Genomic DNA, 24,853 nt, shown 5'->3' with positions numbered 1-24,853 from the left:
TATCAGAGCACGACCCACTACGGAGACTACACTAGACTCCAATAATTAGCTTCTACTCAACTCACTGCTTGTTACCTGAAAAGGAGTTGTAAGGGTGAGTTCCTCAATAAATATAACGAGCATTATACAACAATATGTAATGTTAAGTAAATAACGCATCAAATCACCCTAATCAGACCACATACTCAATAACAGCAGTATCAACTCAAACATCATACTTAACAATAACATATAGCATATGTATAATCTCAAACCATACTCAATGACCACACACAACAATACCAACACAAACACACGTGTAATATTGGAATACATCCATTCATATTACACGTCATACATATATTATGCAATGAGACTCCATGCATGCGGTACCGACTATGTTGTGAACATATAGTTCAACCTCACCGTCCAAATCCAGGCACGGCTACCAAGCTCACTAGTCCCACTCATTTGAGACATAGTGACTCACTCACTAATTCCTCACCATGGGAATTAGCTACCACCCCAAATGGGCCATGATATGCACGCTAATCACCTAGCATGCAAACAACAACAACAATCAACATGATTTACTCACTAATTCCTCACCATGGGAATTAGCTACCACCCCAAATGGGCCACAACATGCATGCTAATCACCTAGCAATGCAACATCAACAATAATCAAGAATAGACACATGCTCACACTCTAAGCCATAATACAGTCTATTCACACATGTATACATTCACATCATCATGTATACCATCACACATTATCAACATAATTAATCACAAAAGCATATCATATCATGCCACATAGTCAAACACAGTATTAGCACACTCTACTAATACCTACACCACTCAAAACAACGGGAATTGATCCCTACAACATCATATCTCAGCTAAGTACATCACTCAGCCTAAACAACCAAAAACTGCACAACAACAGTTCAGGAAAATCCCAACTCTGCCCATACGCGTACTGCCCATGCCATACGCGTATTGCCCAAACCTGGCCAACTCCATACGCGTAATGCCCACTCTCATACGCGTATTGCGCCTTTCCTCGCTCAACTCATACGCGTATCACCTGTCTCATACGCGTATGCTACGCGTAACAATATCCCATTACGCGTACCACCAGAGACCAATTTACGTTCAAAATGTCATCTTTCTCTCCCATACGCGTAAGGCCTCCCCCCATACGCGTACCAACATCTCATACGCGTATTGCCTAGTGCCATACGCGTATGACCAGAGATCAGAGCTCGCAGATCTGCAATGGCTTTTCTGCTACGAGTTCTATCCGATCTAACCTTCCACAGTCCAATTTCGCACATAATTCCTTCCTATTGTCTAACACAACACAGATCCTATCCAATTCCACAACGTCTAACAATTTCCACGCCTAATTCCTACGAATTCTTCAATTATAATCCAATTTTCGTTCATCTCAACAGTTCACAAATTCAACATATATCATCCAAATCAGAGGTAAAACAATGGTCTATTACTACCCAGTACATATCATCCCATAATACCCGTTAATTGATGATAAACCCCCCTTACCTGAGTTAATCCGGCAGCTTCCGAGCTCCAAGCTTCTCCTCCCTTCAACCCTTGTTCTCTGGTTCTCTTTTTGCCCTTTCTCTTTCAGCCGCTTCTCTTTTCCTTTTCACGTGAAAACCTTTTTCCAAAAATTGGGACTTTTTATTAATCCAACTTATATATCCAATAATATTATTCCACTAAATAATTATCCCAATAATTATTATTCCAAAATAATAATAATAATTCAAATATTCTAATTAAATTAATAAACATATTATTAATTTAATTTAAATAAATACTTATTATTATCGGGGTGTTACAACTCTCCCCCACTAAAAGAGTTTTCGTCCTCGAAAACATACCTCAATCGAACAACTCCGGATAAGACTCCTTCATCTGGCTCTCAAGTTCCCAAGTCATATTGCCACCTGCTGGTCCTCCCCAAGCTACCTTCACTAAGGCAATCTCTTTACCCCGCAACTGCTTCAACTCTCGATCCTCGATCCTCATAGGTGATGTTTCAACAGTCAGGTTATCTCTCACCTGTACATCATCTACTTGGACTACATGCGACGGATCATGAATGTATCTCCTCAACTGAGACACATGGAAAACATCATGCAAATTCGCAAGTGACGGCGGTAAAGCGATACGATAGGCTACCTCTCCTATCCTCTCCAAAATCTGATAAGGACCAATAAATCGAGGTGTCAACTTCTTCGACTTCAAAGCTCGACCAACACCAGTTATCGGAGTAACACGAAGAAACACATGGTCTCCCTCTTGAAACTCAAGTGACTTCCTTCTCTTGTCATGATAACTTTTCTGACGACTCTGAGCAATTCTCATCTTCTCCTGAATCATCTTAATCTTTTCTGTAGTTTGTTGAACAATCTCCGGTCCAACCACAGCACTCTCACCGGACTCATACCAACACAAAGGTGTCCGACATCTCCTACCATACAAAGCTTCAAACGGTGCCATACCAATACTCGAATGAAAACTATTGTTGTAGGTAAACTCAATCAAAGGCAAGTAACAATCCCAAGCACCTCCTTTTTCCAAAACACAAGCTCTCAAAAGATCCTCTAGTGACTGAATCGTCCTCTCCGTCTGACCATCAGTCTGCGGATGATATGCAGAACTCAATCTCAGCTTAGTTCCCAAAGCCTTCTGCAAACCTTCCCAAAACTTTGATGTAAATCTAGGATCTCTGTCCGAAACAATACTAGACGGAATACCATGCAAACTCACAATCTTCTCAATATACAACTCGGCTAATCTCTCTAACGGATAATCCATTCTGATCGGAATGAAATGAGCAGACTTCGTCAATCTATCCACAATCACCCAAATAGCCTCAAAATTCTTAACTGTTCTCGGTAAACCCGAAACAAAATCCATACTGATACTGTCCCACTTCCACTCTGGAATAGCCAACGGTTGCATTAGCCCAGACGGCTTCTGATGCTCAATCTTCGACTTCTGACAAGTCAAACAGGAATACACAAAACTTGCAATTTCTCTTTTCATTCCCGGCCACCAAAATAACCTTTTCAAATCATGATACATCTTCGTAGCTCCAGGATGAATACTCAAGCCACTACGATGTCCTTCTTCCAGAATACTCTTCTTAAGCTCAGCAACATCCGGAATACACACCCGGTCACCAAATCTCAAAACACCATTCTCATCAACTCTGAATTCACCACCTTGACCTTGATTCACTAAAGTCAACTTATCAACCAAAAGCATATCGGATTTCTGACCCTCTCTGATCTCGTCCAAAATACCACTTGTTAACTTCAACATCCCCAATTTAACACTATTGTGAGTACTCTCACACACCAAACTCAAGTCTCTAAACTGCTCAATCAGATCCAATTCCCTAACCATTAACATAGACATATGCAATGATTTCCGACTCAACGCATCAGCCACTACGTTTGCTTTACCCGGATGGTAATTCAAACCAAAATCGTAATCCTTCAAAAATTCTAACCATCTCCTCTGTCTCATATTCAGCTCTTTCTGATCAAACAAATACTTTAAACTCTTATGGTCACTGAAAACTTCAAATCTTGACCCATACAAATAATGCCTCCACAACTTCAGAACAAATACCACAGCTGCCAACTCTAAATCATGTGTCGGATAGTTCCTCTCATGAACCCTTAGTTGTCTCGAAGCATAAGCTATAACCTGCTTATTCTGCATCAACACACCACCTAAGCCCAACAATGAAGCATCACAATAAACCTCAAATAGTTCCGACGAACTCGGTAATATCAGAATAGGAGCAGTAGTCAACCTTTTCTTTAACTCTTGGAAACCTTCTTCACATTTTGAATCCCAAACAAACGCTTGTCCCTTTCTAGTCAACATTGTCAACGGTAACGCCAACTTAGAAAATCCCTCAATGAACTTCCTATAATAACCAGCCAAACCAAGGAAACTTCGAATCTCAGAAACTGACTTCGGAGCTTCCCACTTAGACACCGCTTCTATCTTAGAAGGATCAACAGCAACACCACCTCTTGAAATCACATGGCCAAGAAAACTAACCTCTTCTAACCAAAATTCACACTTAGACAGCTTAGCAAATAACTTCTTTTCTCGTAGAACTTCCAACACCACTCTCAAATGTTCAGCATGCTCTTCTTCAGATTTCGAATACACCAAAATGTCATCAATAAATACCACAACAAACTGATCTAGATACGGATGAAAAATCCTATTCATATACTCCATGAATACTCCAGGCGCATTAGTCACACCAAAAGGCATTACAGAATACTCATAATGTCCATACCTTGTTCTGAAAGCAGTCTTCTGAATGTCTTCAGTTTTCACACGTATCTGATGATACCCAGATCTCAAGTCTATCTTGCTGAACACACTAGCACCAACCAATTGATCCATCAAATCATCAATCCTCGGTAAAGGATACCGATTCTTGATCGTCACTTTATTCAGTTGCCTGTAGTCCACACACAACCTCATAGTACCTTCTTTCTTTTTAACCAACAACACTGGTGCACCCCACGGTGACACACTCGGACGAATAAACTTCTTATCCAACAGATCTTCCAACTGACTCTTCAATTCAGTTAACTCAACAGCAGACATACGATAAGGAGCCATCGATATCGGTCTAGTACCAGGTACCAAATCAATCGAGAACTCAACTTCACGCTCTGGCGGCAATTCATTCACTTCTTCCGGAAACACATCAGGAAAATCACACACTACAGCGAGATTGCCAATCACCAGTTTATCTTTAGCTTCCAAAGTCGCTAACAGCATAAACAACTCTGCCCCATCTGCCACTTCCTCATTCACCTGCCTGGCTGATAGAAACAAACTCTTTCCTTCTTCAATCTCAGGAAATATCACAGTCTTATCAAAGCAGTTGATAGAAACTCGGTTGAACACCAACCAGTTCATACCCAGAATAACGTCAATCTGCACTAATGGAAGACACACAAGATCTATCCCAAAGGCTCTACCAAAAATATTCAAAGGACAACTCAGACAAACAGAAGTAGTAGTCACTGAACCCTTCGCAGGAGTATCAATCACCATACTACCCAACATCTCAGATATCTCTAACTTAAGTTTCACAGCACAATCCAAGGATATAAAAGAATGAGTCGCACCTGTGTCAATAATAGCTACAAGAGGAAAGCCATTAATATAACACGTACCTCAGATCAAACGATCATCTGCAGAAGTCTCAGAACCTGATAAAGCAAAAACCTTGCCTCCTGACTGATTCTCTTTCTTCGGCTTAGGACACTGTGGACTGATATGACCCAACTCTCCACAGTTGAAGCAAGTCACAGTCTTCAACCGGCAATCTGCAGCCAAATGACCACCTTTCCCACATTTGAAACACTTCTTCTCATTACTGGTACACTCATGGATACGATGTCCAGCCTGACCACACCTGTAACACTTAGCAGGAGCACTAGAATCTCCCCCACTAGGCCTCTTCATCCCACTCTGCCTCTGGAAACCTTTGCCAGCTGCATACGGTTTCCCACGATCAATCTGATTCTTACCTTTCCTATCAACCCTCTGCTGATAGCTCTCTGCTCTGGCTTTGGAATCCTGTTCAAAAATCCTGCAACAGTCAACCAAATCAGAAAACACTCTGATCCTTTGATATCCAATAGCCTGCTTGATCTCGGGACGCAACCCGTTCTCAAACTTCACACACTTTGAAAATTCCCCAGCAGCCTCAGCATAGGGAGTATAATACTTCGACAGCTCTGTGAACTTCGCAGCATACTCAGTAACCGACCTGTTACCCTGTTTCAATTCCAAGAATTCTATTTCTTTCTTCCCTCTGACATCCTCTGGAAAATACTTTCTCAGGAATCTTTCTCTGAACACCGCCCAAGTAATCTCAGCATTTCCAGCAGTTTCCAACTCAGTGCGGGTAGCAACCCACCAATCATCAGCTTCTTCTGACAGCATATGTGTACCGAACCTGACCTTCTGGTTATCAGCACACTCAGTTACTCTGAAAATCCTTTCTATCTCCTTCAACCACTTCTGGGCACCATCTGGATCGTATGCTCCTTTGAACATTGGAGGATTGTTCTTCTGGAACTCACTCAACTGACGAGCAGCTCCCATTCCCACAACATTCGGATTTCCTCCAAGTACTCCAGCTAGCATACCCAGAGCCTCAGCAATCGCAGCATCATCTCTACCTCTTCCAGCCATCTCTATTCTGAAACCCAAACAACTAAACAATAAGTACTGATGGTGTTACACAACACCTATCCTGTACAGGGAAAACAGAAAACTACGACTCGACTCGACCGACTATGCTCTGATACCACTTATGTAACACCCTTCTAAATACCCCAAATAATTTAATTAAATATCAAAATACAACATCAGAGTAATTATGCCCTTTTAAGGGTGTCACACAAAATATTCACACCGTTCAACAATATAGAGGTCATGCTCTTTTATTAATTTAAAACTTGAACAATTGCATAAAACACAGCGGATATAATTTCATCAATCATGTAAAACATTACATGGAAAATGGTTCTCAACCAAGAATAAAAACATTCAAAACAAGTTAGGACAACCCATCCCGGTGTTACATCTATCAGAGCACGACCCACTACGGAGACTACACTAGACTCCAATAATTAGCTTCTACTCAACTCACTGCTTGTTACCTGAAAAGGAGTTGTAAGGGTGAGTTCCTCAATAAATATAACGAGCATTATACAACAATATGTAATGTTAAGTAAATAACGCATCAAATCACCCTAATCAGACCACATACTCAATAACAGCAGTATCAACTCAAACATCATACTTAACAATAACATATAGCATATGTATAATCTCAAACCATACTCAATGACCACACACAACAATACCAACACAAACACACGTGTAATATTGGAATACATCCATTCATATTACACGTCATACATATATTATGCAATGAGACTCCATGCATGCGGTACCGACTATGTTGTGAACATATAGTTCAACCTCACCGTCCAAATCCAGGCACGGCTACCAAGCTCACTAGTCCCACTCATTTGAGACATAGTGACTCACTCACTAATTCCTCACCATGGGAATTAGCTACCACCCCAAATGGGCCATGATATGCACGCTAATCACCTAGCATGCAAACAACAACAACAATCAACATGATTTACTCACTAATTCCTCACCATGGGAATTAGCTACCACCCCAAATGGGCCACAACATGCATGCTAATCACCTAGCAATGCAACATCAACAATAATCAAGAATAGACACATGCTCACACTCTAAGCCATAATACAGTCTATTCACACATGTATACATTCACATCATCATGTATACCATCACACATTATCAACATAATTAATCACAAAAGCATATCATATCATGCCACATAGTCAAACACAGTATTAGCACACTCTACTAATACCTACACCACTCAAAACAACGGGAATTGATCCCTACAACATCATATCTCAGCTAAGTACATCACTCAGCCTAAACAACCAAAAACTGCACAACAACAGTTCAGGAAAATCCCAACTCTGCCCATACGCGTACTGCCCATGCCATACGCGTATTGCCCAAACCTGGCCAACTCCATACGCGTAATGCCCACTCTCATACGCGTATTGCGCCTTTCCTCGCTCAACTCATACGCGTATCACCTGTCTCATACGCGTATGCTACGCGTAACAATATCCCATTACGCGTACCACCAGAGACCAATTTACGTTCAAAATGTCATCTTTCTCTCCCATACGCGTAAGGCCTCCCCCCATACGCGTACCAACATCTCATACGCGTATTGCCTAGTGCCATACGCGTATGACCAGAGATCAGAGCTCGCAGATCTGCAATGGCTTTTCTGCTACGAGTTCTATCCGATCTAACCTTCCACAGTCCAATTTCGCACATAATTCCTTCCTATTGTCTAACACAACACAGATCCTATCCAATTCCACAACGTCTAACAATTTCCACGCCTAATTCCTACGAATTCTTCAATTATAATCCAATTTTCGTTCATCTCAACAGTTCACAAATTCAACATATATCATCCAAATCAGAGGTAAAACAATGGTCTATTACTACCCAGTACATATCATCCCATAATACCCGTTAATTGATGATAAACCCCCCTTACCTGAGTTAATCCGGCAGCTTCCGAGCTCCAAGCTTCTCCTCCCTTCAACCCTTGTTCTCTGGTTCTCTTTTTGCCCTTTCTCTTTCAGCCGCTTCTCTTTTCCTTTTCACGTGAAAACCTTTTTCCAAAAATTGGGACTTTTTATTAATCCAACTTATATATCCAATAATATTATTCCACTAAATAATTATCCCAATAATTATTATTCCAAAATAATAATAATAATTCAAATATTCTAATTAAATTAATAAACATATTATTAATTTAATTTAAATAAATACTTATTATTATCGGGGTGTTACAGTCTTCCTGGGAGCCATAGCCTTACAAAACAGAGCAAAGTTAAATCCCTAAGTCCTTGAAATGGTTAGTACAATGTTATGATGTCATGATGTTATGATGTTAAGATGTTATGATGTTATGAGGTTAAATAAATAACAAGCACAAGCAAGTCACACAACCATCATTCCTAGGTTTTAAGGCTTGCATGAGTTCCATAGGTAAGTACCCTCCCCACTGAAGTTTAGTTGGTTCAACCTGTCCTAGAATAGTAACCGGGTTCTAGAAGGATCTCAAATCACCGACCTTCCTTTAAGTCCACTTCAGTGCAACACCAAGTGGTTGACCGAAGCTTCCCTAAAGTCCAATCTCAAAGAGTGTAGTATCGAGTATCAACTAACCTCAGTCGGAACCGAAGCCAGTTATCTCACTACTTTCTAATGGCTAGGACGAGTCAATTAGGGTTCTAAAGGTCTGGTTAATGCTTTGATGACACCGCGCGAATGCCAAAAAAAATTTCAAGTAAACATGAGGAACATCAGGACATCCAAAGTGTCACATTAACCGTAGCCATCATTTTAACCATTCCAGTATACGTCGGATAGTCGCGATGATCTATTGCTACTTACCTAAGGTACACTAGATCCGGGTGTAGGATCTTTCACTCAAGAATACCCAAGCAATCCCTTAAAAGTAAATCAGGCAATTTTAAATAAGTGATCTTGTTTTTTTTAAGGTAACCTCTCTTGTAATGTCGACAGCAGAGTCTCCAGTTCTGTCATACGATGAACTGACTTGGGGTGTTTTGCTTTTTATCGCAATGTCGCGGATAGCAAGAGTCGCCACCGACTTTTCTTTATCCAATAAGGAAAGGTGGAAAAGAACAGGAAAGACCTCAATAGATTTTGGGTTCGGGAGGTACATTATACAAAGGGAAGGTATTAGCACCCTTTGTATCCATGGTTATCCATGGGCTCTTAATTGCTGGATCACTTATATTTTTGTCTGAAAAGTGTTGGTGAATTGTTTAAAAATGTTTCGAAAAGAGAGTTTAACTTTGTAATGATTCTCGTATGAATGTATACAAAGTATTTATCTCGTTTGCTTTTGAAAAACAGTTTAGAAAAATATAACTTGGTAATGATTCTAGCATGAATGTATACCAAGTGGTGATTTTCTAGGACTTGCAAAGTGTGAGGGGTGGAAAATGTTTTAGGTTATGATCCAGCAATTGAGAGTTATACCTTCCTAAGGTCGTTATGAACGTTTCCTATCCTTATGAGGGTAAAACTGTCCTTACTATTGAGAAGTAAGTAGTTTTATCCTTTGGATGTAAAAGGGTCATTGTAGGGTCATCGATAGGTCATTGAAGGCAACAGTTGTAAGGATACCTTAGCATTCGAAGGGACGATCATCATTTAACCGTAGGCTACACCGAAGGGTCATCGAGGGACAAAATCGTATTTTCGAAGGCAACATCCGAGGGACCATGATTTATTTTATGATGATTTAACCGAAGGGTCTTTGCTAAGTGTATCCCTACATTCGCGGGACACGACCGTTATACCGTAATACCGTAGGGCAGCAAAGAGAGGTCCAAGATCACTTATTTAAAGGCAAAGTTTTACATTCAATTAGGTAGCCGTAATCAAGTAGGTAATTAGGTCCATATTAAAAACAATACATTAAGCACAATTAAGCCATTAGGGTGGATCTTCGCCATAAAATACATTAAAATCAATTGAATAATTCAGAGTGAATCTCCATAAGGGTATCCCACCCATAAGGCGGAATACCTGGCCGGCCGTTTCTTCGAGAATAGGTAAGCCTTTACACAATTCAACACACGGATTAAAGCATCGAGATAAAGCATGATTGAAAATTGCACCATAAAATAAACACAACAGTCATGAACTCAGGCCAAATGATGCAGAATGATAATAACTCATGATTAGACAAACATAAGATAGAACAGCAAGAAAATGAAACAGCCATTGCTCCGTTCGCCCCTGTTTCGCCTAGCGAAGGCCTAGCGAGTACTCGCTTCCGGCTCGCTTAGCGATGTGCTAGCGAGCGGCTGCTGGTTTTGAATTTGATATCAGTAGAATCTCAACCAATTTTATGCCTCATGGATTTCATTACTGTAATTATATGATTAATCATTAAGGTATGCAGGTATATACTAAAGTTTACATGCCAAGCTTAAGATATTTCGTAAATCTAATCATGAAGCCATATGCAAAATAAGAACATAAGACAATAGTAGCAATGTAAACCTGTTAGCAGCTGAGTTGTGACTTCGAATCGGCAAATCGGATTGAATTGGGCAGGGGTAGAACTTGGTGCCGCCGAGTTCCTTCAAGGTTTGCCTCCAGTGAGTATCAGGGTTTGCTTGCTAGGGCTCTCCTTTTTCCGTTTCCGCTCTCCCGTCTCCGTTTTTCTTTTTCCTTTTCGTGACTGAAGGCTTGGCTATTTATAATGCTCTTGTTGTGACCTAATGGGCTCAGAAGGAAGCCCAGAAATTCTGATATTCGCAAGATTCGCTAGGCGAAGGAATTGCTCGCCTAGCGAGCAAGCTATTTTGGGCTTTTACTGGATCTGGCGCTTCGCTGGGGCGAGTGTCATGACGAGGGGTTCGCTAGGCGAAGGAATTGCTCGCCTAGCGAGCAGGCCAGTTTGGGCCATTTTCTGGATTGGGCCTATTGTGAGCTGGGCTTTCGTCCCTTGAAGACTAGTGCCTTGCAGAATAAGTCGGAGTATCTTGAAAAATGTTTTATAAGATTAGTGGGTGAATTTTGGGGTATGGCACGGTGTTTGACCGTACCAAAGGTTGGTACAGTGTTGCTGAGTCAATGTATCACAATAAAGGCATGCCCAGAGGACACTATCGAGTGGAACTAGATAGAGGTTGGTGCGACTGCGGAATGTTCCAAGCCTTTTGTATGCCCTGCTCCCATGTCATAGCGGCATGTTCAAAAGTTCAATGGGGTTCTTTCAACTTACTATCCGGCATTTACAAAGTCATAAACCTTTGTAATGTTTACAAAATTAGATTTTCAGTGGTAGCTAAAGAGGATTACTGGCCTACATATCAAGGGGATATTCTCTGGCACAATGAAATAATACGAAGAAATAAAAAGGGTCGCACAAACAGCACCCGTATTCAGACCAAAATGGATACGGTGAACAAACTGGTTAGATTATGTAGTTCATTTCGCCAGCCCGATCATAATCGTACTAACTGTCCCAATGTTGGAGCAAGAATAACAAGATAATTTTAAGTGTAACTCTTTTGCTTTATATTAAAAATAACATTCATTTCATATGATAAGAAGAACAAATACAATAATTAAACAACAACACAAGATACTACAATAAATAAAATAATATCACAAACAAATATAACATATAAACAACATAACTATATGACTACAACCATCAAAACAATTTTGTGAGAAGTATATGTCATCCAGTGAACGTCTGTGTCTGTTTTAATATTGACCCAGAAACGAACTTCTCCATTCTGGTTGAATGTTGTATCAAGCCATTGAATCCTTCTGATCATTTCACCATCTGCAATGTCCCCATCTAACCAACGGTTCAAGGTCTTGTTAAGATGTTCGAACGTATCTACATTCCAAAGTCGGGTCTTTATTAGAGGTTACACTGCTAAAAAGATTAAATCGGCATTTCCCTTATGAATATAAGAACACAAGTATGAATATGCAGACATTTTAAAGGAAACTGAAAGAGATTGAAGGAAAATGGAAGGAGAGGGTAAGAAGTTGTGTGAAAAATTATGGGAGGGAGATGTTGTATTTATAATAGATGAGTGGTGGAATTGTAGCCAGATGTATTGGTACACACATAGAAACATTATGTATACGCCATTGCATATGGCGCCTTCACATGGTCTACACATGCATGCGCCATTGCATGTGGCGCCTTCACATGCATGTGTCATTGCATGTGGCGCTAATGAATACACTTTTCAATGGATACAGCCATACCATTATGGTGGTAGTTTCGAATGGGGAACTATGTTGTTGATATGTTACATGTTGTTTATGGTTTTAAGGGGGATCATAAACATATTGTTGTTATTGTTGCATAAATTATATGGCATATATCATTGATCGCGACTTTATGAGTCGAATTTGGGGTACAAACTGCAAGTGCACAGTTCTATCGCGTAGTTTTAAAAGATATCGATCCCACAGGGACTTATGAATCGATATACCGTTATCTAAGGTTACTTCGTAAAGCTTAGGCAGGTAATACTTTGATTGTTTGGGGGAAAAGCTAAAACTAAAATAAGATCTAAAATAAATATCTAATAAGCGGATATCGGTATGTAGTTCGTCGTAATTAGGGAATCAATTCTTTGTTGGTTTCTTGGTTTTAAAATAAATCTTTTCAGTTGACGCTATTGATTAAAAGTCTTATCTCAAACTCTCGCTCTGTTGAATAAACTATGATTTTATATTAACGTAGCTGTCACTTATAGTTAAGTCAAAAACCACTTTTTGAAAACAATAGGATCCGTAGAAACTCTTTTTAAGAAAACACTAATCGTTTAAACACCCTTATCTCAAACTCTCTGTTGACTCAGGTTATATAATTAAATTCAAATGCTTAACTCTCGTCCTCACATTCAATCTTTAAAAATACTTTTTGAAAAAGGTTAGAATTTAATTAACTCTAAAAATTGCTCTCGCCCTGATCTAGAATTAATGTCCAATTTACACTGTTCAGTCAAAAACTCAAACTCTCGCTCTATTGCTTTTAACTTCTTTATGTCTTTTACTTTCGTGCAAAAACCTTGTTATTAAACCTGAAAATTGAGACCGTAAAAAGAGTGATTTTAATTTTAAACTTAATTAAATCAATTTGGTTTTGATTCCTTCATTCCGCTTACTCTACATACCGATACCTAAGTAAATCAGCCAGACATGCTAAACAGACTTAAATAAATATCATGCATAAACAGATTCATCTCAGGCAAATAATATAAATAAACAGTAAAACAGGGCATATATAAATTCAAATAATAATTAAAGAACCTGAGAAATTAAATAGCAGTCTTGAACACTCCACCACAGGCCGGTTGGATTTGTTCTTGAATTCTTCAATCAAACAGAAAAATAAAAGCGAAGGAATAAAAAACTAGATTCTAACGTAAGGTTAGATCCGGTAAAAGGTACACAATAGTTTCCGGTATAGAAACTATTGTGCGAAAAAGAATTAACTAAGTGCTGAAAAGGAAAATAGAAATTGCAAGGGAAACAATATAAAACTCGTAAAAGCAATGCTGTAAAAATGTGCTTGTACTGCTGGAAAAGAAAAAATGCGAGAAAGCGAAAACGGCGAAGAAATCTGGAAAAATCGTGGACCCGAGAGCTTTCCAAAAAGCTACTATTTATACTGCTACTTGTGTAACTGCTTCCAAGGGTTTTCCGTGTACACGGTCTTTACGTTCCAAGGGTCAAGCGTGGAAGTAGCTTCAACGTGGTCTGTTTCAACGTGGTCTGTTGCGTTCCTGGTGCCAAAAATATAGGGGAATGGTGTGACGTCCGTCACACCATGTGTGACGCTCGTCACAGGAGTGTGCAAAGCGTGACGCTCGTCACAGGAGTGTGCAAAGCGTGACGCTCGTCACAGGCATAGCGCCTGTGCTTTTTGGGCTGGGCTTTGGCTTTTGATATTTGCTTCTTTTCATTCCTTTTTGCACCTCTTTTTCTTCCTTTTTTACTTGTGCTTCAAATAAACCACCTGAGATAAATAGAAAGAAAATACCGCGTAATATCTAATAAAATGAAATAAATTGAAGTAAATAATAATATAATTTAATTAAATTGAGTCCTAGAATGTGATACTATTTCATGTTATCAAACTCCCCCATACCTAGATCTTTGCTTGTCCTCAAGCAAAATACAGTATAGAACTTGTTTTAAAAATTTTAGCCAGATGAAATTTCAAAACACACATCAATTCGTACTAGGTTGCCTGTAAACCTTGTTTAGAAGTAACTTGAGTTTAATCTTGACATCAACAACCACCGTCACAACCTCAGATAACCTCACCTTATGCAAACCAGTTCGAGTAATGCCATTATAGCTATCCTAGTTCCTCTACTCTTATTTCACCCGTTTTCATTCTAGCGAAATCACATTAAGCCCTTTATCTTTTCGCGCACATAGTGGAATAACCGGTTAGTGATTCTGATCCCCTTTTAGCCAGAAGTTCTGGTACATAAGTCGGATAACTTCGTTATTCAGTCCATTGCAAATTGCGGGGGATCGGACCGTAGTCCGCCCTACCAAGTTCAGTACCAGATACCTGCTGAACCAACTCATAATTGATCTTTCATATTATGCTTTTGTATGATCTGCAACCTTTAGATTAAATGATCTGGTAAGGATCACCTAACTTAATTAGTGCATTTCCTGATATATATATATATTTTTTATGTTACTTTGGGAATCATTCACTTATATTCATCGGCCCTCCACGTAGTTTGCTATTAAGATGGTGCTGACTTCTCGTATAAACTACTCGGGGTTACTATAAGACTAAAAGTCCAAGGGATTGGTATAATAGGTACTTATCCTGATCTAATCATGTTGAGGTTCTTAGAGCATTGTTATGGTAATAATTTTTGTCTTGATTTCACTCAAGTTTTATAAAATAAGCGACTTTTATACTTATTGAGTGTGTTGAATTTTTGTTATGGCTCATGAAAATTGGGGGGAATAGATAATAGAAAGTTTTCACATTTGGGACTTAACTTAAAATAAATATATATTATAAGAAATATTATTTTATTATATATTTTTTTTATAAGGGAAATAACAATGAAAAGAAAGATACATACTTGAAAAAGAAAAAGGAGGATAGAGAGAACACGGTTTTCCCCCCCATACTTGAATGAAACATTATCCTCAATGTTTGAAGGGAAAAAATTGAATTACAAAAAGAAAGGAAAAAGGAAAAGAAAAAGAAACTAAAGTTAAGGTTGCCTGCCGCCTCTTGTTCTTGGACCTGGTGATCTTTGATGTACGTCTAAGTTGTCGAACCTGCTAAGCAAATCAGTGAACCGCTGGTCGGTTATGGCATTCCTCTCTTCCTGTTGTTGTTGCATTTGGCGCATCATTTGCATCATTTCGAGATTCTGTGCTTGCATACCATCAATAACATCCATGATGTCGTCGTTGGTTGCAGGCCTTCTTCGTCGACGACGTCGGGAGGATGGGCCAGCTGCAGTATCGGAAGGGTTGAGCGGGACTGATTGTTGTGCAGGAGCGTTATCACCTTGCTCCATTTCTTCGAACTCGTCTGCAGACGGGTTTGTATGTGAAGGCTCGGTAGCTTCGGGAGCATTCAAATCATAGAGGTGGCGGTTGGGATTGGTGACATCGGTTAAGGCAATGTTGGGTAGAACAACGCTTGGGACTGCCTGGTTATTCACCATAAGGTAATATTTTCCGCCTACTCGGTTCTTTATTAGGCGGCTGGACCGACAATAGCTTATATCCATAAAGAGGGGAGGTAAAGATTCTAAAGTTTGGAGTCGGTCCCCTAGGTTTAAGCCAAGTGCTATGGTGGTGATTAATCCACCAATTACAAAAGGTTGACGGCCTCTAGCACATAAGGTGTGGATATGATGAAATAGGAAGGAGGCGGCGTTTACCTTAGCATTCGGTTCGAAGACGCATTCGAGGAAGAATAGTTCCTTTGCGTTGACCTTGCTGTTGTTCGGTCTTCCAAAAACTGTGTTTTGTAGGATGCGGATAAAGTACCGGATAGTTGGGTTATGTATATGGGAAACAAGGAGCTCTTCCCAGTTGTTGGCATCGACACCGGATATTTTCCTAAAGAGGTCGAAAGCAGCAACTGTGTTCCAGTTTAGGTTTGGAGGGATTCTGGGGTAGACTTGACCTTCTATGGGGAATTGTAGCATGGTACTCAATTGGTTTTGGGATAGGGAGTACTCGGTATTGAACATACAGAAGGTTGCGGTACCGGTTAAGAATTCGTCCTCACCGGTGGGAGTGTTGTACGCATATGAACTTAAGAATTCTAAGGTTAGGGATGGGTAGGTGGGTTGATTATGCGTGCATAGAAAGGTTAGATCGGCAAGGCGGAGCATCCACTCGATACCTTGAAGTAATCCTAATTGTTGTAAACAAGTTGAATCAGGATACCTGGTAGAAGTGACACCTCGTTGTTGAAAGCGCTCGAATTGCTCCCTTTGATAATTATCATCTTCGGATCGGAAGATGATATTTCTGAAATTTTGATTTCCTTCCATACTGATGAATGAGTTGGAAGAAGTAATTAGGAAAGAAAAAGAAAATATATTTGATTGTATAGAATAGTTGTGATGTAGGAAGAAAGGTATGGTGGGTATTTATAGGGAAAATTTTTGAAGTTGGAAAGGGAGTGGTTGAAAAGTAAATAAATGTGGGTAAATGTGAATAAATGGGGAAGGTAAAAAGTTGTAGGGTTGTTTGTAACGTTAACATGGCGTTACGCTCGTTACAGGAGCATGACGGGCGTCACAAGCACTTTGTGTGACGTCCGTGATAGAATGTGTGACGCTCGTCACACAGTCTTTTTGGCATGGTTCTGCTAGCGTTCTTCAGAATAATTTTGGTAATTTAATTTTTTTATTATTTATTTTGTTTTGCTTCAGATTATTTTATTTTGCTGATTAATTTTCCTGCATGCTATTCTACTGCATAAATGTATTATGTTCTTAATAATTTATGTAGGCAGCAACAGTAGAGAGCATTTTTTTGATAGATATTGCATAATTCATAATAAAATAGGATAATTCAACAGCTTCATAAAATAATCATAATGTAACAATGGAGAGAAACAAAAAATGCGAAAGAGAAACAAATACGAACATAATTTGAAATAACATTAAATAATAAAACTAACTAAAACTAGATAACTAAGAAAAACGACTTTTATCCATCTGCATGATCTCTGGCCGGAGGAGCAAAGGAGTTAACACGGTATAGTAACTCGTGAAACTGATTTGTCATACTGTTCATGTATCCCAGAAATTCGTGTCTCATGTTAGCAAACTCTTCTCTGAGGGCGTCTTGTTCCGACATCAAAGCTTCAATGGCGGTGTTATAATCAGTTCCGGGCATATGATGTCTAAGGTCGGGTATCGCCGATTCTTCGGTCTGAACAGGTTGAGGAGGAGGATCAATATCATAATAACCAGATGGTGTCCGAGGGTCTGATTCAGCATAAGGAATCTAGTCATCACAAATCTCATAGTCCTGGATGGATTCAGTGGATCTAGCAGGAGAGGGGGTTTCGTTCAGATTGTAGAGCCAGTTATTGCGGTTATGAACACTAGTCCTAGGATCGGGCATGGTGAATAGGCAAAGAACTTGGTTATTAATTATAAGCTCAAACTCGTCAGATCCTAGGTTTGCTATAAACATAGTGTTGAAGAGGAAGGGTATACTCATAGTAGTAATGCCACAAAAAGGGCTTAAGTCAAGCATAGGCTGACGTAATCCGATAGCATTACCAATCATGGTTATCAAACCGCCTATTCGAATTGGTGCTCGTTCATCTTGGATAAGGTGGTCTAAATTTGCCAACATAAAAGTGGCACCGTTTACTGGACGGTTCTGGGAAGCACAAAATATGATGAAGAGTTCATCACGTGAAACTGTGGTACTGTTTGGCTTCTTCCCAAATAAGGTGTGGGTCAGGATCTTATGGAAATAACGGAAGGCCGGGTTATGTATGTTTCCAGAGAGAAACTCATGTTCCTCGGGATCGTCATTTCCAGTCAAGTTACCCCAAAAGTGTTCAAGTTCTCTATATTCAAAAAGTTCTTCTTGGCTCACTGTGAATGTGTCAAAGGATGTAGGGAAACCTAAAAGGTTGGTAAAATCTTGAATATTAAATTGGTACTCCATGTTAAACATTCTGAACTGGATAAAACCTCTGCTTATTCCTTTTCCATGGTTGGATAGGTAGATCAGAGAACTAAGGAATTCTAGAGTCAGTCTCCGGTAAGTGACAAATTGTCTACGGATAGGAGCGGTTTCCCACCCTATCTGACTCAGCAAATACAGGACACTTTGTCTTAGTCCAAGGGCAGTCATTGCCCAGTCATCAGCATACAGACTAGGTAGCATCTCTCTCGTGGCTAGTTCCTCAAACTTTTGTTTCTGAGTTGTTCCTCTGAATTTGATACCCATACGATCAATTTGTCCCATCAGGTTAGTGTTAGCTAGAGAAAAGAAAAACAAGAGTTTTAGTCAGGATTTGGCCAAATGCCGAAAGAAGAAGAGAAAAGTTTTTAATAAATAAAAATAAATTAAGAATGAATACTAAACAAAAATTAAAAGAATAATTAAGGAAGAAATAGAAAATAATAATAGAAGAAAAAAAATAATAAAATATTTGTGGGTTGTCTCCCACTAAGCGCTTTGTTTAATGTCGCAAGCTCGACATAAAAACTATCAATTATAATCTATAAGTTCTTGAGGCATTTCGTCTAAGTGTAAGACTTGCGAATCTTCATTGTTTTCTGCATAGTGATAATGTTTTAGACGTTGCCCGTTTATGGTAAATGGTTCCATAGATTTGCCTTTGATTTCTATTGCTCCGCTGGGAAAAACATTGGTGATTTGAAAAGGACCTGACCATCTAGATCGTAGTTTTCCCGGGAATAACTTTAGTCTGGAGTTAAATAAAAGGACTGTATCGCCTTGTTTGAAGATTTTCCTTGATATGCGCTTGTCATGCCATTTTTTTGTTCTTTCTTTGTAGATTCTGGCATTTTCATAAGCGTCTCTTCTGAGTTCCTCTAATTCGCTTATATCAAGGATTCTCTTTTCGCCGGTGGCTTTATAGTTTAAATTTAGATTTTTAATAGCCCAATAGGCTTTATGTTCTAATTCTACCGGAAGGTGACAGGATTTTCCATAAATTAGCTTAAATGGGGTTGTCCCTATGGGAGTTTTGTAAGCAGTTCGGTAAGCCCATAAAGCTTCTGGTAATTTCAATGACCAGTCTTTCCTTGAAGTGGCGACTGTTTTCTCTAGTATCTGTTTGATTTCTCTGTTAGACACTTCCACTTGCCCACTGGTTTGAGGGTGGTAAGGTGTCGCTACTCTATATCTTACGCCATACTTAAGCAGTAGTTTTTCGAGTACCTTGGATATGAAATGCGATCCACCATCACTGACTACTATTCTTGGGACACCAAACCTTAGAAATATTATATTCTTAAAGAGTCTAGTTACTACTCGTGTGTCGTTTGTTGGAGAAGTTATAGCTTCAATCCATTTCGATACGTAGTCAACTGCCACGAGTATGTATTTGTTATCGAAAGAGGATGGAAAAGGTCCCATGAAGTCTATTCCCCACACGTCGAAAATCTCTACTTCCAAAACGCCCTTTTGTGGCATCTCGTCACGTCTAGATATGTTTCCTGTGCGTTGACATCTGTCACATTTCTTAATAGCTGCATGTACATCCTTCCATATATTTGGCCAATAGAAACCGGCTTGTAGGATTTTAGAGCAGGTCTTGGATGTACTTGCGTGTCCACCATAAGGAGCGGAGTGACAGTGTTGGATTATATTTTCTACCTCTTCTTCGGGTATACACCGACGGAAAATACCATCGGGGCCTCTTTTAAAAAGTAAGGGGTCATCCCAGTAATAATGTTTTATGTCATAGAAGAATCGTTTCCTCTGCTGGTAGGATAAGGTAGGTGGAACTATTCCGGTAGCTAAATAATTGACGAGGTCAGCGTACCACGGTGTAACAGATATAGCTAAAGTGGTTTCTACCTGTTTATCAGCGTTATTTTCTTCCAAAGTAGCTATAAGTTTATCGTACGAGAAATCATCGTTGATCGATGTTCTTTCCGGTTCAAGGTTCTCAAGTCTAGAGAGGTGATCTGCTACTACGTTTTCAGTTCCTTTCTTGTCTTTGATTTCCAAATCGAACTCTTGTAGCAACAGGATCCACCTTAGGAGTCTAGGTTTAGCATCCTTTTTTGTTAAGAGGTATTTGATAGCAGCGTGGTCAGTGTAGATGATTATTTTGGCTCCGACCAAGTAAGAACGAAATTTATCTAGCGCAAACACTACTGCTAGAAGTTCTTTCTCGGTTGTGGCGTAATTCATTTGTGCTTCATCTAGAGTTCTACTTGCGTAATATATAACATGAAGCTTTTTATCCTTTCGTTGTCGCAAAACAGCACCTACAGCGTAATCACTAGCATCACACATTATTTCGAATGGTTCATTCTAATCTGTTGTCTGCATTATGGGTGCGGAGATCAGTGCTTGTTTAAGCGTTTGAAATGCTTCTAAACATTTATTGTTGAATATGAATTCAACATCTTTCATTAATAGCCCGGTTAAAGGTTTAGTTATTTTAGAGAAGTCTTTAATGAATCGTCGGTAGAAACCGGCATGTCCTAAGAAGCTTCGTACTTCTCTCACAGTTTTCGGGGGTTGAAGATTTTCGATTACCTCTATTTTAGCTTTGTCTACTTCAATTCCTCTGTTCGAGATGATGTGTCCTAAAACAATTCCTTCTTGTACCATAAAGTGACATTTTTCCCAATTAAGTACTAGGTTTACTTTTACACATCGCTCTAGAACTCTTTCTAGGTTTTCAAGGCATTCTTCAAAGCTTTGTCCGCATACAGAGAAGTCATCCATAAATACTTTCATGATGTTTTCTAGAAAATCGGCGAATATTGCCATCATGCACCTTTGGAAAGTTGCAGGAGCATTACACAAGCCAAACGGCATTCGTCTATAAGCGAAGGTACCAAAAGGGCACGTGAACGTTGTCTTTTCTTGGTCATCAGGGTGAATTGGTATTTGAAAGAAACCTGAGTAACCGTCTAGATAGCAGAAATGAGAATGTTTGGCTAATCATTTTAACATCTGGTCAATGAATGGTAAAGGGAAATGATCTTTTCGGGTTGCTTTGTTTAGTTTCCTATAGTCAATGCACATTCTCCATCCCGATTCGATTCGTTTGGTTATAGTTTCTCCTTTTTCATTTTCAATGACTGTTACACCTCCTTTCTTTGGTACTACGTGTACAGGACTAACCCATTTGCTATCAGATATAGGATATATGATACCTGCCTCTAATAACTTGGTTATTTCCTTCTTCACTACCTCACTCAGGATCGGGTTTAGTCTCCTCTGGTGTTCCCTAGAAGTTTTACAGTCTTCTTCTAGCATGATGCGGTGCATACAAATAGAGGGACTTATTCCTTTAAGATCGGTGATGTTGTAACCTAGTGCGGTTGGATATTTTCTTAAGATATGCAGGAGTTTTTCTGTTTCGAGTCTTCCTAGGTCAGCATTAACTATCACTGGTCGTTCAAGCTCTAAGTCTAGGAATTCATATCTTAGATTTTTGGGAAGTGTTTTCAGTTCTAAGGTTGGTTTCTTAAGGCATTGCGTAGGGTCCGGTGTTATTGCTAAACATTGGTTAAGTTTGTCTTCTACAAGATAGTCAGATGATTTGTCTTTTTCTAACTCCGTTTCTTTTATGCATTCATCGATGATATCCATGAAGTAACATGTATCTTCTATTGCAGGTGCTTTCAAAAATTGGGAAAGAATGAACTCAATTTTCTCTTCTCCTACTTCAAAAGTGAGTCGTCCTCGTTTTACATCTATGATTGCACCGGCAGTTGCTAAGAACGGTCTTCCCAGTATAATGGGTGTAACTTCATCTTCTCTAATATCCATAATTATAAAATCAGTTGGAATGTAGAATTGACCTATGCGCACTGGAACGTTTTCAAGAATTCCTACAGGATATTTGACAGAACGATCTGCTAGTTGCACAAACATTTTAGTTGGTCTTAATTCTCCCATTTCAAGTCTCTTGCATATGGATAAAGGCATAACACTAATACCGGCTCCTAAATTGCATAAGGCTTTGTCAATGACAAATTTTCCTATGTGACAGGGTATAGAGAAACTACCTGGGTCTTTAAGTTTATGAGGCATATTCTGGATTATAGCGCTACATTCAGCGGTGAGTGTAACGGTTTTTCTATCTTCAAGTTTCCTTTTATTAGAAAGAATTTCTTTTAAAAACTTGGCATATGAGGGCATTTGCGTAATAGCTTCTGTAAACGGAATTGTGACGTTTAATTGTTTTAGTAGGTCAACAAATTTTTTGAATTGGCCCGCATCTTTGGTTTTAATAAGCCTTTGAGGGTAAGGGATAGGTGGTTTATAAGGTGGTGGAGGTACATAAGGTTCCTTCTTTTCTACAGTTTCCTTGTTACTCTCTTCCTTTTCCTTAGGTTCACTTTCCTCCTCAGTTGACTTTTTAGAGTTTTGGTTTTCTATCCTTGGGTCAGACGGTCCTTCCACTTCCGTTCCACTTCTCAATATAATTGCATGAGCGTGGCTTCTCGGGTTAGGTTGGGGTTGGCCAGGAAATGTACCAGTTGGGGCAGCAGTAGGCGCTTGTTGTTGAGCTACTTGTGAAATTTGCGTTTCCAGCATTTTGTTATGAGTAGCAAGGGCATCTACTTTACTTGCTAGTTGTTTAATTTGTTCGCCAGTGTGTACATTCTGGTTTAAGAAATCTTTATTGGTTTGCTGTTGAGAAGCTATAAAGTTTTCCATCATGATTTCCAAGTTGGATTTCCTAGGGGCGTTATTGTTAGGTGTAGATGGGATCGGCTTCTGATATCCCGGAGGTATAGCTGGGGCTTGATTTGGAGATTGTCCAGGTGCGTATAAAGCATTATTACTTTTATATGAAAAATTAGGATGATTCTTCCAATTTGAGTTATAGGTGTGCGAGTAGGGGCTTCCTTGAGCATAGTTTACTTGCTCCGCTTGGATTCCTGTTAGGAGTTGACAATCTGCAGGAGTGTGACCTTGGATTCCACAAACTTCGTAATTCTGAGTTATGGCAACTACGGTGGCTGGAGGTGATACATTTAAACTTTCAATTTTCTGGACCAGAGCATCCACTTTTGCATTAACATGATCAAGGTTACTTATCTCGTACATGCCAGTTTTCGTTTGAGGTTTTTCTACCATTGTTCGTTCGCTTCCCCACTGATAGTGGTTTTGAGCCATGCTTTCGATAAGTTGGTAAGCGTCAGCATAAGGTTTGTTCATCAGTGCACCACCTGCGGCGGCGTCTATTGTTAACCTCGTGTTGTACAGGAGACCATTATAGAAGGTATGAATTACTAACCAGTCCTCTAAACCATGGTGTGGACAAAGTCTCATCATGCCTTTGCATCTTTCCCATGCTTCGAAAAGAGACTCGTTATCTTTCTGTTTAAATCCATTTATCTGGGCTCTTAACATAGCTGTTTTGCTTGGCGGAAAATATCGAGCAAGAAAAACATTCTTCAACTCGTTCCATGTGGTGACTGAGTTGGAAGGAAGAGATTGAAGCCATCTTCTAGCGCTATCTCTTAATGAGAAAGGAAAAAGACGAAGTCGAATTGCCTCTGAAGTGACACTGTCATACGGTGAACTGGACTTTTTTGTGGTTTTAATCGCAATGTCGCGGTTAGCAAGAGTCGCCACCGACTTTTCTTTTATCCAATAAGGAAAGGTGGAAAAGAACAGGAAAGACCTTAATTTAGATTTTGGGTTCGGGAGGTACATTATACAAAGGGAAGGTGTTAGCACCCTTTGTATCCATGGTTATCCATGGGCTCTTAATTGCTCGATCACTTATATTATTTTTGTCTAAAAAAAAAGTGTTTGTGAATTGTTTAGAAAAATTGTTTTGAAAAGAGAATTTAACTTTGTAATGATTCTTGTATGAATGTATACAAAGTGATTATCTCGTTTAGTTTTGAAAATTGTTTAGAAAAATATAACTCGGTAATGATTCTAGTATGAATGTATACCAAGTGGTGATTTTCTGAAGGTATTTTGAAAGGTGTGAGGTGTGAAAAAATGTTTTAGGTTGTGAGCCAGCAATTAAGAGTTATACCGACCCAAGGTCTTTATGAGTATTTCCTATCCTTATGAGGGTAAAACTGTCCTTATTATTGAGAAATAAGTAGTTTTATCCTTTGGATGTAAAAGGGTCATCGTAGGGTCATCGATTGGTCATTGAAGGCAACAGTTATGAGGATACCTTAGCATTCGAAGGGACTATCATCATTTAGCCGTAGGCAACATCGGAGGGTCATCGAGGGACAAAGTTGTATATTCGAAGGCAACATCCGAGGGACTATAATTTATTTTATGATGATTTAACCGAAGGGTCTTTGCTAAGGGTATCCCCACATTCGCGGGACATGACCGTAATATCGTAATCGTAAGGCAACAAAGAGAGGTCCAAGATCA

The 24,853-nt window shown here is 39.4% G+C and overlaps 1 non-coding gene across 1 annotated transcript; it reads left to right on the top strand.

The window, feature by feature from the left end:
* The first annotated feature begins 23,747 nt into the window (after positions 1-23,747).
* Positions 23,748-23,854, top strand: LOC127088587 (small nucleolar RNA R71). Its single transcript, XR_007790419.1, has one exon. It is a non-coding gene; the product is annotated as a small nucleolar RNA R71 (small nucleolar RNA).
* The last annotated feature ends 999 nt before the right edge of the window (positions 23,855-24,853 follow it).

This window comes from Lathyrus oleraceus, chromosome 5 (genome assembly GCF_024323335.1).
Source record: "Lathyrus oleraceus cultivar Zhongwan6 chromosome 5, CAAS_Psat_ZW6_1.0, whole genome shotgun sequence".
Lineage (NCBI taxonomy): Eukaryota > Viridiplantae > Streptophyta > Magnoliopsida > Fabales > Fabaceae > Lathyrus > Lathyrus oleraceus.
The sequence above is the reverse complement of the archived record's forward strand: the minus strand, read 5'-3'. Positions and strand labels throughout refer to the sequence as shown.